Raw genomic sequence first — 13114 nt, forward strand, 5'->3', positions numbered from 1 at the left:
CCTTTTTAAACTTTCTTATAGAAATATCTTTTCAAAAATTCTGGATGCTCAAAATGATGATATTATCTCAGTAATGATACTTTCCCTAGAATATATTGTTTGATGTGCTATATTGTTCTACAATAGTTCAGTTCTTAAGAACCTTTCTGTTAAATATGATGGTAACCTTGTTTACTATCCAATTTATCATAATTTATATTTCTGATACTTATACTAACCAGCTGTGGCATGAAAGACCTGCAGAAGATTTTCTTAGATGTTGATGCCTATGAAGAAGACTGAGAAAGAATGGCCAAAGGTGGGAAGCGAGACAAGAAGAAATTCTCCCGGAATCCAGCAGCGTGGGGGAGTAAAAGAAAATTTCCATGGAGGTGCATTTTCTAAGAACTATATTAAAAATTTTTTCCCATCAGTGATTTTGACTTTGCAAGGTCACTTTCTAAGTGTTTATTTTTAATTGTACCACAGATCATTAGAAATTGGTCTTTTGGCCGGGCGCGGTGGCTCAAGCCTGTAATCCCAGCACTTTGGGAGGCCGAGACGGGTGGATCATGAGGTCAGGAGATCGAGACCACCCTGGCTAACACGGTGAAACCCCGTCTCTACTAAAAAATACAAAAAAAAAACTAGCCGGGCAAGGTGGCGGGCGCCTGTAGTCCCAGCTACTCAGGAGGCTGAGGCAGGAGAATGGCGTAAACCCGGGAGGCCGAGCTTGCAGTGAGCCGAGATCCGGCCACTGCACTCCAGCCTGGGCAACTGAGCGAGACTCCGTCTCAAAAAAAAAAAAAAAAAAAAAAGAAAAAGAAAAGAAATTTGTCTTTTATCTTTCTTCTTTTTATTTATTTATTTTTTATTTTGTAGAGACAGGGTCTCGCTATGTTGTCCAGGCTGATCATGAACTCCTGGGCTCAAGCTATTCTCCAAACTTGGCCTCCCAAATTCCTGGAAATCCAGCAGAGAAGATTCAAGAAGATTCCAGAAGTGATCAAGATATTGATGTTAAACAGTTAAGTAAAATAAGAACTGAAATACATATTTGCCTCTGGCAAGTAAGAGGTTGCTGCATACCTCAATGAAAGTAGTTTTAGTCGAATGGTAGACTGAAAGCCATTTATAATGGGTTCAGGAGTAAATCATCTGTGGAAATGGAAACTGCTATTATGAAATGTAGATTTCCACTTCTAAAGATTTACTTATGAATAGAATCAAAAAGAAAGTACAAGATTTTACAAGATATGTTAGGTCATAGGAAAATCAAAGGTCAAAGGAAAATCAATGTTCTTTCATAAAAAATTACTACCAATCTAATAAACATACTGAAAACCTATAGTAATTAGTACATTGCTGATGTATTTCTACATAATGGTATCATACAATAAATTACAACTAATTTCTGTGGTCCCTGTAATTAGACCATACAGTATATGTACATATACAGTACAGTATATGATGGAACTAAATGTGATGAAAAACAATATATACAAGAGAGTTCTGAATGCACCAGGAACTTTATCAAAGGCTTCCTGGAGGGAGTAGGGCTTGGCCATTCATTAAAATTAGGCGGAATATTAAAAAAAAAAAAAAAAAAAAAAAAACTTGGTAAAAAGGACAAAGATTTCTCAGGATGGCAATAGAAGAAAAAAAGGTATTGATCAAGGCATAGCACTTAGAATGCAATTTTTGTTTTTGAAATATGAAATTAAATGAAAATTCTTCCCATTGCCTGTTCCTCCTTCAGAGGCCCCAAACAATTGCTCAGCCTCAACCTTCTTCTTCTTGAAAAGACTCCCAATCCTGGAATTATTAGTCAAACTAGACATGGGTCAGGGTGGGGAAAATAAAACAGATTGAGGTGGTTTATGTGTTCTTCTTTTTCTTTACCTAAGAACATATTTATAATATATCACAAGTAGTGATTACTATGTACAAGACACTAAATCAAGCACTTTTTCCATATTAACTAACTTTTATAATTTAATCCTCACTATAACCCTATAAGAAAAGTATTTCTATTTTGCATTTTACAAATGGGAAAACTAAGACATAGACAAGGTAAGTAAATTACCCAAGGTTATCCAGCTGGTAAGTAGCAGACCTAAGATTTAAACCTAAGCAGTCTGGTGCCTGGGGCTAGGCTCTCAAATGCTTTTCCTCTGCTGCCTTTATCCTTTTTTCTATATTTCTTGTTATTTTCCACTAAGTAAAAGTAATACAAGCTCAAGATCCCAAAAAATAAATAAATAAATAAATAAAATCAAAAGTATGCTGTCTTATAATGAAAACAATGGTCCCAAACCCCACCTCTACCTTCAACCACTGCTTTTTAATATTTTTATGTTTATATAAGTATGTTTTAATGTAAATTTTATAAGTAACACATCTTTATATTATAAATACACATATCCTGAAAGGTAAATACAAACACGACAAAATTCCCACCTACCCAATGGTACAGACATCTTAGAAAATTGACAAATAAATAGCAAAAGCCTCCCTGCTTCTCACCTATCCCAAAGGTAATTATCAATCCCAATTTGTGTAATTCATCTTAAGAAAAAGAATATTTGCACATAACCAAAATAGATGTATCCATTGATATACTTCTTTTAAAAAGCACACAGAGTAAATGTATCATCTTTATGCACTGTGCTGTGCTTTGCTTTTTTTCTTCTATAATGATAATTATTTAATTTTTATACAACAATATTTATTTGAACAATCTCTAAAGAGTAGGTGTTTCACAGATAATGATATATGTACAAAAAATGAATTAAAACACATCCAAAGCCATGTGGTTTGGGGCTAATTCCTTGTTACGTGTTTTTACTTAATATAAATATGGGTATGTCCTGTGAGCCAGGAAGCATGGGAGAGTACAAAAGAGTACAAAATGTGGTCCCTGTCATTAGTAGCTTATTGTGAAGGTCGAAGAAGATGTCAAGTAAAGGCAAGTGTGCGTCACTGCCACCCTCTGCCCTGCTCTTTGGTCAGGGCCTCCAGTGCTTTGTTCTGCAGCTGCAATCTTAGGCCTGTCCTCCCACTGTGCTCTGAAGAATATAACTTTTCTGGAAGAAATTCCCTTCTTCAATGCTTTAGGCCAGTTAGGAGTCTCAAAATAAGTGGACAGAATATCAAATACCTGATTGATGGCCACCATCCCTAAATGATAGTTATTTCCATGTTGGTGTCTGATCATGTATCCCTGGAATGACAGACAAGTGGGCTGTCATGAAAGAGTATTCCTGGGCCTTTCAAAATGTCACCTTCTTCTGAATGCTTTCATCTACAAGTCCATCAGAGATACAAACTTTGTTTATATCAACATCTTCAAGAGTGTATTCTGAGTTAGGAGTTGGAAACACAAGGGTTTCCAGAGGAAATAAACTAAAAGAAGTCTTCTTTTATGTCTAGTAAGTCGCTGGAAAATTCATCTTCACTCTTCACACAGGGCACTGTCTACCGAGAATCCAGTCAGGCAGATCCAAATTGGCCTATTAGATTTCGTTTGAACCATACAACCTTCATATCTGTCCAGCCAGTCTACTCAATTTCTTCTTTGATATGTGGTAGGTCATACTCAAATCGATACACGGCCTTTGTCCTGAGTGTTTGTCTTCCAAAAGAATCTCTTTGCTTAGAGATCTCAGAAAATATTTGCTGTGTTGGGGGCAGATTCCTGGATTTTCTGCACAATTGGCTTTTCTTCTTTCTTTTTCTTATTTTCTTTTACTCTTCTTTACTGCAACTCTCTTTCCCCAGTGTCTCTGTTTTCCCTGGACATTTTTCTTATGATATCTAAAACACCAAATTGTTTGAGAATGAGCACCATCCTGCACTCTGGTGGTCAGGGTCTCTCCCTCCTGGCATTTGCATTCTGCATCAATCTGCAGAAACTGGAAACTTTCAGATATTTCAGGTATTCAGATATTTCAGATATTTCAGGTGACTGTGCTCTAAGCACTCCCTTCTAATTCACAGTCCATGTGCCTAGTCCATGGATCCCATCATGCACTTTGCTTTTTTCAATTGAAAACGTGTCTTCAATCTTTTTCCACATCAGGACACACACATCTACTTCCCTTTCTTTTAAAGGTTGCATGATATATAGTAAGATTACACTATAATTTACTTAATCAATATTTGTATATATTGATGGATACTTTTAATGTTTCCAGTTGTTTTAATTTTCCAGTTGTTGCATTTTTCTTAGATTTGTTGTGAAATTGAAAGAGTTAATGCGAGTAAAAAATGTGTTTTTTCTCTCTAGCAGAAATCCAATTATAAAAATCTAACAAAAACAACTGTACATAAAAGTCAAGACCTAAATATGAAGAAGACTGAAATGTGGCATGATTTTAAGTAGTTAGTACAGTGTCAGCAAATATATCGACTTTTGCGCTAGGATTTTTTTTAGCAATACATGGCTGTAACATTGGATGTATAAAGAAGCCTTTGTAATCTCAGCATTCTAACTCACCAGTGAACAGTTCTGTGTGTAACAATGGGGAGAGGAAATGGGCGAACAGACTGATGCAATACATACACATATATCAAAAAAATAACTCTCCTCCTTTTAACTTTACTTCTCATTACTGCTCTTTCTCCCTGTCAATGGGGGGTCCAAATATTCTCTAGGCACCACCAGGAAGATGAGCTGACAATGGTCCCAACCACACATACACACATACACACACACACACACACACACACACACACACACCCCTCAAAGCTCCCTTGCATATATTCTGAGCTATAGCTGCCTCTACTCTACTCTGTCTCATCCGTTATCTTGCTCCCATCCTCTTTCCAATTTCCAGATATTTTTTAAAATCTAATTTTGTCTTCCAGCCTCCTATCTTTCCTAGGCATTCATTCCATCTTGTGTTTCTTTACTGTAATTTTCATAGAAAATTAGCCTAAACTGGAAACCACAGGGAAGATATTTTTAAAGAGATTAGTGATTGTTAATTACAGTTATAGCCTAAAGACTATATTAAGATGAAAGAGAGGAGAAACACAGGAAATTCTGAGAATAACTGATGAATCAGTTCCTAAAGAGGGCAGTAAAGTTGGATTCAGTGTGTAAACAAAGTTCTTTAGCAAGGAAAAAAAGATTCATTCATTTCAAAATTCGTTACTGAAGTTCTACTATATTCCAGCAATGTCATAGCCACTGGAAAGTATAGTGGTACATTTTTTTAAATCCCATTTTTATGGATCTTGCATTCTAGTCAGAGGAGGCAAACAAAATGAATATACAGAATGTTAGATGGTAGTAAGCACTATGGAGAAGATTAAGACATAAACGGGAAATAGAAAACAATGTAGAGTATCAAGCAATTTTAAATAAAGTGATTAGAATGCCTCAGTGAGGACAGGCATGGTGGCTCACGCCTGTAATCCCAACACTTTGGGTGACCGAAGTGGGTGGATCACCTGAGGTCAGGAGTTTGAGACCAGCCTGCCTAATATGGTGAAACCCCGTCTCTACTAAAAATACAAAAATTAGCTGGGTGTGGTGGCAGGCGCCTATAATCCCAGCTGCTTGGGAGGCTGAGGCAGGAGAATTGCTTGAACCCGGGAGGCGGAGGTTGCAGTGAGCTGAGATCATGCCATTGCACTCCAGCCTGAGGGACAGGAGCGAGACTTCATCTAAAAAATAATAAAAATAAAAATAAAAAGGAGTGCCTTTTTATTTTTAATGATAAGAAAACATTCAAGCAACAATCCAAAGTAAGTAAAGGGAAAGCCAGGCAAATATCATGGAGAAGACCGTTCCAGGCAAAGGGAACAACAAATGCAAAGGCCCAAGGTCGAGCAAGGCCACTGTAGTCAAGGGACAACAAGGAGATGAACGAGTGAGGAGAATAGTGGGCCATGAGGTCAAAGAGGCAATGGTGAACCCAATGGTATGGAGCTTTAAAGGCCATTGCAAATACTTTGGCTTTTGCTTGGCATGAAATGAGAACATATAGATAGTTTGGGGCAGAAAATATAATCTGATTTACATTTATAGCAGAATAACTCCAGATACTATGTTGAGAATAGATTGCAGGTGCACAATGTTGTGAGAGAAAGAGGATAAATTAGGAGGTTATTGATATAGTCCAAACAAGAAATGATAATGACTTGGCTGGCAAGGATAACTCCAAAGTGTGTAGCCTAAAGAGCTGCAAGGATGCGACTTGCCATTACCTGGCATGGGGAAGATGATGGGACAACTTCAATCAGTGAAGTTTGAAAAGTGTATTGGATACCCAGTAGAGATGTTTAATAGGTAATAAGAAATAGGAGTGTAGTTCAAGAGTTTGGGTTAGGCTGGAGATACAAAAAGCATGCAGCTGATAAATATTGACTCATTTTCCCTTATACAGAAAAGAAGGATGGATACTACCATGGGAAGTTTCATAATGTAGGGAAGAGAAATTGCTAATATCTGATGGTCTCTATTTTGTCTATGAAAACTGAGGCAAAGTAATCTACTAAAAGAGAAAAGGTTGAGGCTGTTAACCCATATTTAGTGAAAAAAATTGCCAAGCAACACTGAGGGCTCCGCTGGACTTGAAAACCCTGTTTGCAGTAGTTTTAGTCGGTAGTTATACAGTCTTACTTCTGCACTGTTCAGTAGCCTATATGTTCAAACAGGGAAGAGAGTTCTTGAATTCAGTCTTGAGGATTTATTGCAGTAATGTGGAAAAAGAAAAGAGTAGCAGAAAATTAATAATTCTGGCGAGGGTATCATAGAGTTGATGACCATAGAACCCAAACTGAGTGAGAAACATGCATAATAAGGATAGTTAAAAAATAGGAGGATGAAGAAAAGTTGGTTAATGGGCATAAAAATACAGTTAGAGAGAAGAAATAGATTCTAATATTCGATAATACAATAATGAACAATAATAATAAATTATCATTAACTATAATTGTAATTACTATATATTTCAATATATATCATATATAAGACATTCATAAGGTATACTACATATTTCAATATATATCTTTTATATGATATATATACCTTATTTATATATAATATATGAGTATATTATATATATTTCAAAACAGCTAGAAGAATTTTAATATTCTCAACACAAATAAAAGATAAATATTTGAGGTGATGGATATTCCAATTACCCTGACTTGATTATTATACATTGTATATATGTATCAAAATATCACAAGCACCCCAAAATATGCACAACTATGATGTATCAATAAAAATACAATAGATAAGAAATTGATGTAGTATACTAGTATAACTCAAATGAGCTAGACATCACGTAACAGAAGTTATGTTTACAGTACCATTAGCTTCATTCACACTAACAGGAACACTACTGAACGCACGATATATAGGACATTCAAAGAAGAAAAAAAGTTTGTAGTAAAATCGATGCTTTTCATAGTTGTGACATTTAGTTCACTGCTCAAACTATCTTTGCTTTTTCATTACAAACTGATTTAATCTGATTCAAGCCAAAATCCCATATGCTTCTTTCTAACCTTCTCTGGAATTTTTCAACAGATGTAGGCATAATAATATAATTGCGATTGGTCAAGTCCCTTAACAAAGGACAGAATGTCCTCTCGTAGCATTCCAAAGAGATGAGCTTGTCTAAGCTGAGTGGAGTAAAAGAGACGCAATGGTCACAGACATAGAGGCTCTAGGCTTACGTTGACTTGTTTTAATTAAATAATTTTCAATATGGAAGCTTTTTTGAAAGAGTCTACCAAACATCAAAATTTTTAAAAGATACATCTAGAGACTAATGAGTGTCTTTTCCATTATGCTTCCAAAAATACCAGGGTGTTAAACAGGTTTATAACAGGTGGATAATGAGAAGGAATTCTCAAATTACATTCACAGAATTCACAGCCTGGCAGTAAGAGAAACCATATCTGGCTAGTTTAAGGATAAAGAGGACTGTATTGGAAGGATACTGAAAGCAACTAGAAATCCAAAGATGAGGTGAACAACCAAGCTTGGGGAGAATAGGAACCAGGGCTAATTGTAGACTGAGAGGTAGGAGCTGATGGGACTTAGCTTTAGAGAGCTGTTAACACAATTCAGCTTCCGCCCCCTTTAGGCTCTACATCTCTTTGTTCAAAACTCCAAATTCTTGGTAGAATGAAAAAAAATGGTCACCTAAATTAGATGCTCAACTCTGCATGAATGGGCAGGATGAGAACAGGAAGGTGGGAAATGGTAATGAAGTTTAGAAATGGAGATTCTGAGAGATCATTCCTTTGTACAGTAGACAGTGTCCAGAAAAGATAAACTATTGGATCAAACAGCCACAGGAGGTTTCTACTACAGGGAAAGACTGGCGATAAGACAAGGAACTTTAAAGGTAAAGAATAAGAAAGAAAAAGAAAAAAGATTGAAGAAAAGACATAGCCAAGGAATCTAAGTATCAGAGAAGAAAATGATATGGAAACAGAGGTGGGAAGGACGTGCCAGAGTTAGCTGGTCCAAGATGTAAGAAAGAGTATGCATTCCAGGAGAGACATCAGTCAGTGTGAAGAGTCCTGAAGTAGGGGAGAGCATGTCGTGTTCGCCATGCTGGTAGAAATCTGTATAGCCAGAGCACAGGGAAGCAAAATGGAGAAGGAAATTAAGATGGTGAAAAGCCTCAGAGACAATGTTAGGATTTTGAACTTGATTCTACAGGCAATGGGGAGCTGTAAAAGCATGGCTGACAGAATCAGATATGCCTTTTAAAAAGACCACCCTGACTGCAGCTGATTTAGCCACAGTCACCTGTAGGCCACCTGATACAGGAAGATGAAGGACATTAGGATTAGACAGTGCAGGGTTAGATGCCTGGTGCTACCGGCTGCTTGTGTGGTGTCAAGTATTATGTTGGTGCAAAAGTAATTGCAGTTTTCGCCATCAAAAGTAATGGCAAAACTGCAATTATTTTTGCACCAACCCAATAAGATACTTAACCTTTGAAATCTCAATTTTGGCATTTGTAAAGTAAAAATAACAAAATCTACCTTGCAGAGTTGTTGTCACTATTACTAAACATAAGCATAAGTTTTCCAGAGCATCACAAACAATAAATAAGAGTTACTTCTCATATTACTATCTTTCCGACTTCTTATTTGCCATCTAGTTTTCCCTCATCTCTTTTCAATTCTGCTGGCATTCATTGAATACTTACTGAATGTCATGTAAAGCTGAGTGCTTTATAAGCATTTTCGCATCTGAGTCTCAAAGCAATTCTCTAAGCTAAGTACTATTATTATCCCATTTTTGAAGATGCAGATACTGAAGTTTAGAGACTTAAGCAACATACTCAAAATGAGACTTCTAGGAACAGAATTGCTCTTTGAAAGCAGAAACAAGTTCCAATTTCTACTGCAGGGTCTAGTTCATTACTATTCAGACAACAGACAACCAGGTTGTATTGGATGAAAGAATGGATGAAATCCTCATTTGGAATCTCAGAAGATGTAAAGAACCCACATAAAAGTCCATAGGAGAGTTAGAAAATGACTATTTCTAAGTAGCTTAATATAAGTACTCTTTTGCTTTATTTTTTATTTTGAACTTATAGATCAGTGTATTGTTTAGCAGTTCCTGTGTAAGAAATCACCCTGAAATGTAGTAACTTAAAACAACTGTTTGTTATAGTTTGTATTTCCTGAGGGTTCTAAATAAAGATCAGAAGTCTAGCTGGACTAAAATTAAGATATCCACAGGCCTGTGTTCCTTCTCGTGGCTTTAGAGAGGAATCTGTTTCCTTGCCTTCTTTAGATTCTAGAGGCCACCTACATTCTTTATCTCATGACTCCTCCCTCCATCTTGAAAGCCAGCCATATACCATTTTCAAATCTCTCTATGATATCTACCCTGGCTTCCATTACCCCATCTTCTCTGACTCTGAGTCTCCTGTCTCCCTTGTGATTATAATAAACTCACCAAGATGATCCAGGATAATCCTCCCATCTTAAAATGCTTAGTCACATCTTCAAAGTCCCCTTTGCCGTGTAAAATAACATATTCACAGGTCCTGAGGATTAGGATACGGACATCTTTGCAGGGTAGTGAAGCTAATTTTGCCTTACACAGACAGCTTCTCTTACCTACCTGGCAGTTGGCAGATTGTCAGCCCAGATGCCTCAGTTTTCCTCCACAGGATCTCTCTTTCCCCCTACACGCTTGTTCATGCTCATAAAACGTGGTCGTCTCAGGCCTTTAGCTCAGCAAGAGGCCAGGCTCCAAAGCACAAGCAGTTTTCACATTTGCTTATGTCCTTTTGACTAAAACAAGACACATGGCCACCCCAGACTCAAGAGGTAGAAATATATACCCCACCTCTTTATGGGAGGAGTTGTGACATCACATTGTAAGAACCTGGATGCAACAAATGGGAAGAATCTGTGGCTACTTTTACAATTTACCGAAATTAACATAGTATGTGAGTGAGAACTTCTAAGACCTTCCCTCTTTGATTGCAATAATTGAGGTTTTGCACGGCTATTTCCTTTGCCTAGAATGCTCAAAATGCATTATCTTTTCCTGGCCAAATTATTTACCCCTTTCTTATTATAGCTTTGGTATGAACACCTCCAGGAAAATTCTTCTAACCCCAAACCCCATATTGTTCCTGGTGCTTTATCTTAGTGCTGTCATTATAGTAAGTACTTCCTCCTAATATAGCACTTAGCACTCTGTATTGAAATCACCTGTTTATCTTCTTGCCTTTCAACCTAGATGATAAGCTTCTTGTGGACAAGAAAATGGGTCTTAGTTTTTCACACCTTCTCTGTGACTTAGCAATGTATCCTGAATATAGTAGGTTAAAAAGGTTTTATTGAATACGTGTATTAACATATATTCTATAAACTCTGATTATAGAGTTTCATCTACCCTTTTATCCCTCAATTGCTACTAATTTTTTTTAAATAGGTTTCTTTACTTAGTGAATCTTCAATCCCATAGTTTTTTTCCTACTTTGGAACCTAGCCTTTCATTGATCAGCTAAATAAGAAAGGAAGGAATTTCTAGTACTAACCATCAGTCATAGAAAAAGTTTTCCTTAGAATAAAAAGCTGAATTGTGATTTTGGTACCTTGATAATACAAATTGGTTGTGTGACATTTAGTAAATCCACAAATTGCTGCCAAGGATGTTGATTTGCCAAACTAGACATCTCTAAGGCTGTCTTCAGCTGGGTGGTCAGTCAAAATTAGGAGCTCAGGGATAACTTGACTGATATTTCTTCAAACTAAAACCAAAATAAAAGTTGAGGTATTTTGGGATGTTTCCAGGAAGGTCTTAAGAGGCTGCCTGATTGCTGTTAATACATAAGGCAGAAGGCAAAGATTTCCAAAATTACATGACTCAAGGGCTAAGACTCCAGAACTGCAGACACAACATGAGTAAGCAGACCACTCCAAATTGCCAGTGGAATTAAGGAATTAAAAAGGAGATGGTGAGTTACAAGAAACAGAGCTTGTTTGGGGAATGGATACTCTGTGTGCCTGTAACCAAGAAAGCCAGCTATAATACAAGTTAAAATGAAATGTACAGATGTTTAGTATAACGAAATAACCAAGGAGGAACCCACCCCTGTGTTATTCTCCTATGTAATATGTCATGTTCTACAGACCACGCTTGGAAGATGGATGGTTGCCCTGCACATTTTTTAGCTCAGGTAATGATATTTTTATAACCTGAGTTATGAAGGACAAAAATATATAAAGACAGCATTGAAGTCCAAAGACAATCAAGTTAGCTGATGTTTAAATATCTTGAGAGTGTTTCTATGCCAATGTTAAAACTGTCACTGTTAATGCACTGAATATTTTGCAGGATCTCAGTTCATCAAACCTTAAAACAGATCACAGTTTAGCAACAATAACAACAAATTCTAGGCTTTTTGAGAAAGGTTCTGAATTCCAAGTCTGCAAGGAGAATATACAATAAAAGGCACATTCTTATCTATTTGGAACTTATTCATGAGCTCACCCATGCAAATTGGCTACAGCCTACACATTGTCATTAATTTTGAAGTCTTGCATTTAAAACCTCAAAGATATAATTCATTTAATCTTGGTAACAACACTGAGAGGTGGGCATTATTATTATTACACTCGTTTTTCAAATGCAAACTTGGCAAACTTAGCTAATTGTCTAAGGTTACAAAATTATCGTATAACATACTTGAATCTAAGCAGGTGATTCCTAAACCTATTCCCTCAACCCAAGCACTATACTGCCTCTCTTAAAATATACTATGTCACTTGTCCTAAAGTGTATATTTAGCATGCATGCACATGGAGAATTTGGAAACATCCTAATACGGTCATTTCGATTTAACAAATATTTCTTGAGCCCATGTTAAGTATAAAGTACTTTATTAGACTTTCCCCCCGAAGAAAAAACTTCATGAAAAATATATATCAAGTGATGGTTTACTGGTTTTATAATTTCTCTTAAACTAATTTTACAATTGTCTCATGAACTAATAGAGCCCACAAATTTAGAAATGTCAGAAATAATACTTATTCATTACAATTCAACCTATTTAAATCATTGCCACAGCTTCCCTGTGTTCACCTAGCAAGAAACCCTTTCTACTGTGTTGCTCTTCTCCTCCAGCATTGTCAGGGACTCAGTCTTACGTCATGCCAGATTCCTGAGGTTGGGGATAAATTAGTCCCTTTGTTATCTCTTAGAATCTCTGAATGTCCATTTCCACAACTTGTGTGGCTCCTGTAAGTCTGATTCCTCTGTTGTGTCTGTGCTCCACATTTTGGGTAAGGAAATCACAGGCAAGGCTGGGAGCCCTCAGACCCAGGACCATTTTCCTTTGATGCCCCATTTTTGCCATGTTTCTTGGACATGATCTTGTCATGTCTCTAATATATGATCATGAAATGGGGCAAGCTTCTCTTCTGATCACAGATTTCTGATCACTGACCCCAGATTTCTCTAGCACAACCGAAATTTCTTCTTTCTGCTGGATCTCAATACCAATACACGCAATTGGTATATTTCATGATGCTGAGGTTTGGGGTGTGACTGATCCCATCACCCAGGTACTGAGCATAGTATTCAAAAGTTACTTTTTCAGCACTTGCCCCACTCCTTCCTTCCCAT

At 36.8% G+C, this 13114-nt stretch overlaps 1 pseudogene; it reads right to left on the reverse strand.

Moving 5' to 3' along the window:
• Positions 1-2905: 2905 nt before the first annotated feature.
• LOC105530719 lies at positions 2906-12818 on the reverse strand (annotated as a pseudogene).
• Positions 12819-13114: the final 296 nt, after the last annotated feature.

The sequence above is a fragment of the Mandrillus leucophaeus genome, unplaced genomic scaffold (assembly GCF_000951045.1).
Source record: "Mandrillus leucophaeus isolate KB7577 unplaced genomic scaffold, Mleu.le_1.0 Scaffold840, whole genome shotgun sequence".
Taxonomy (NCBI): Eukaryota; Metazoa; Chordata; class Mammalia; order Primates; family Cercopithecidae; genus Mandrillus; species Mandrillus leucophaeus.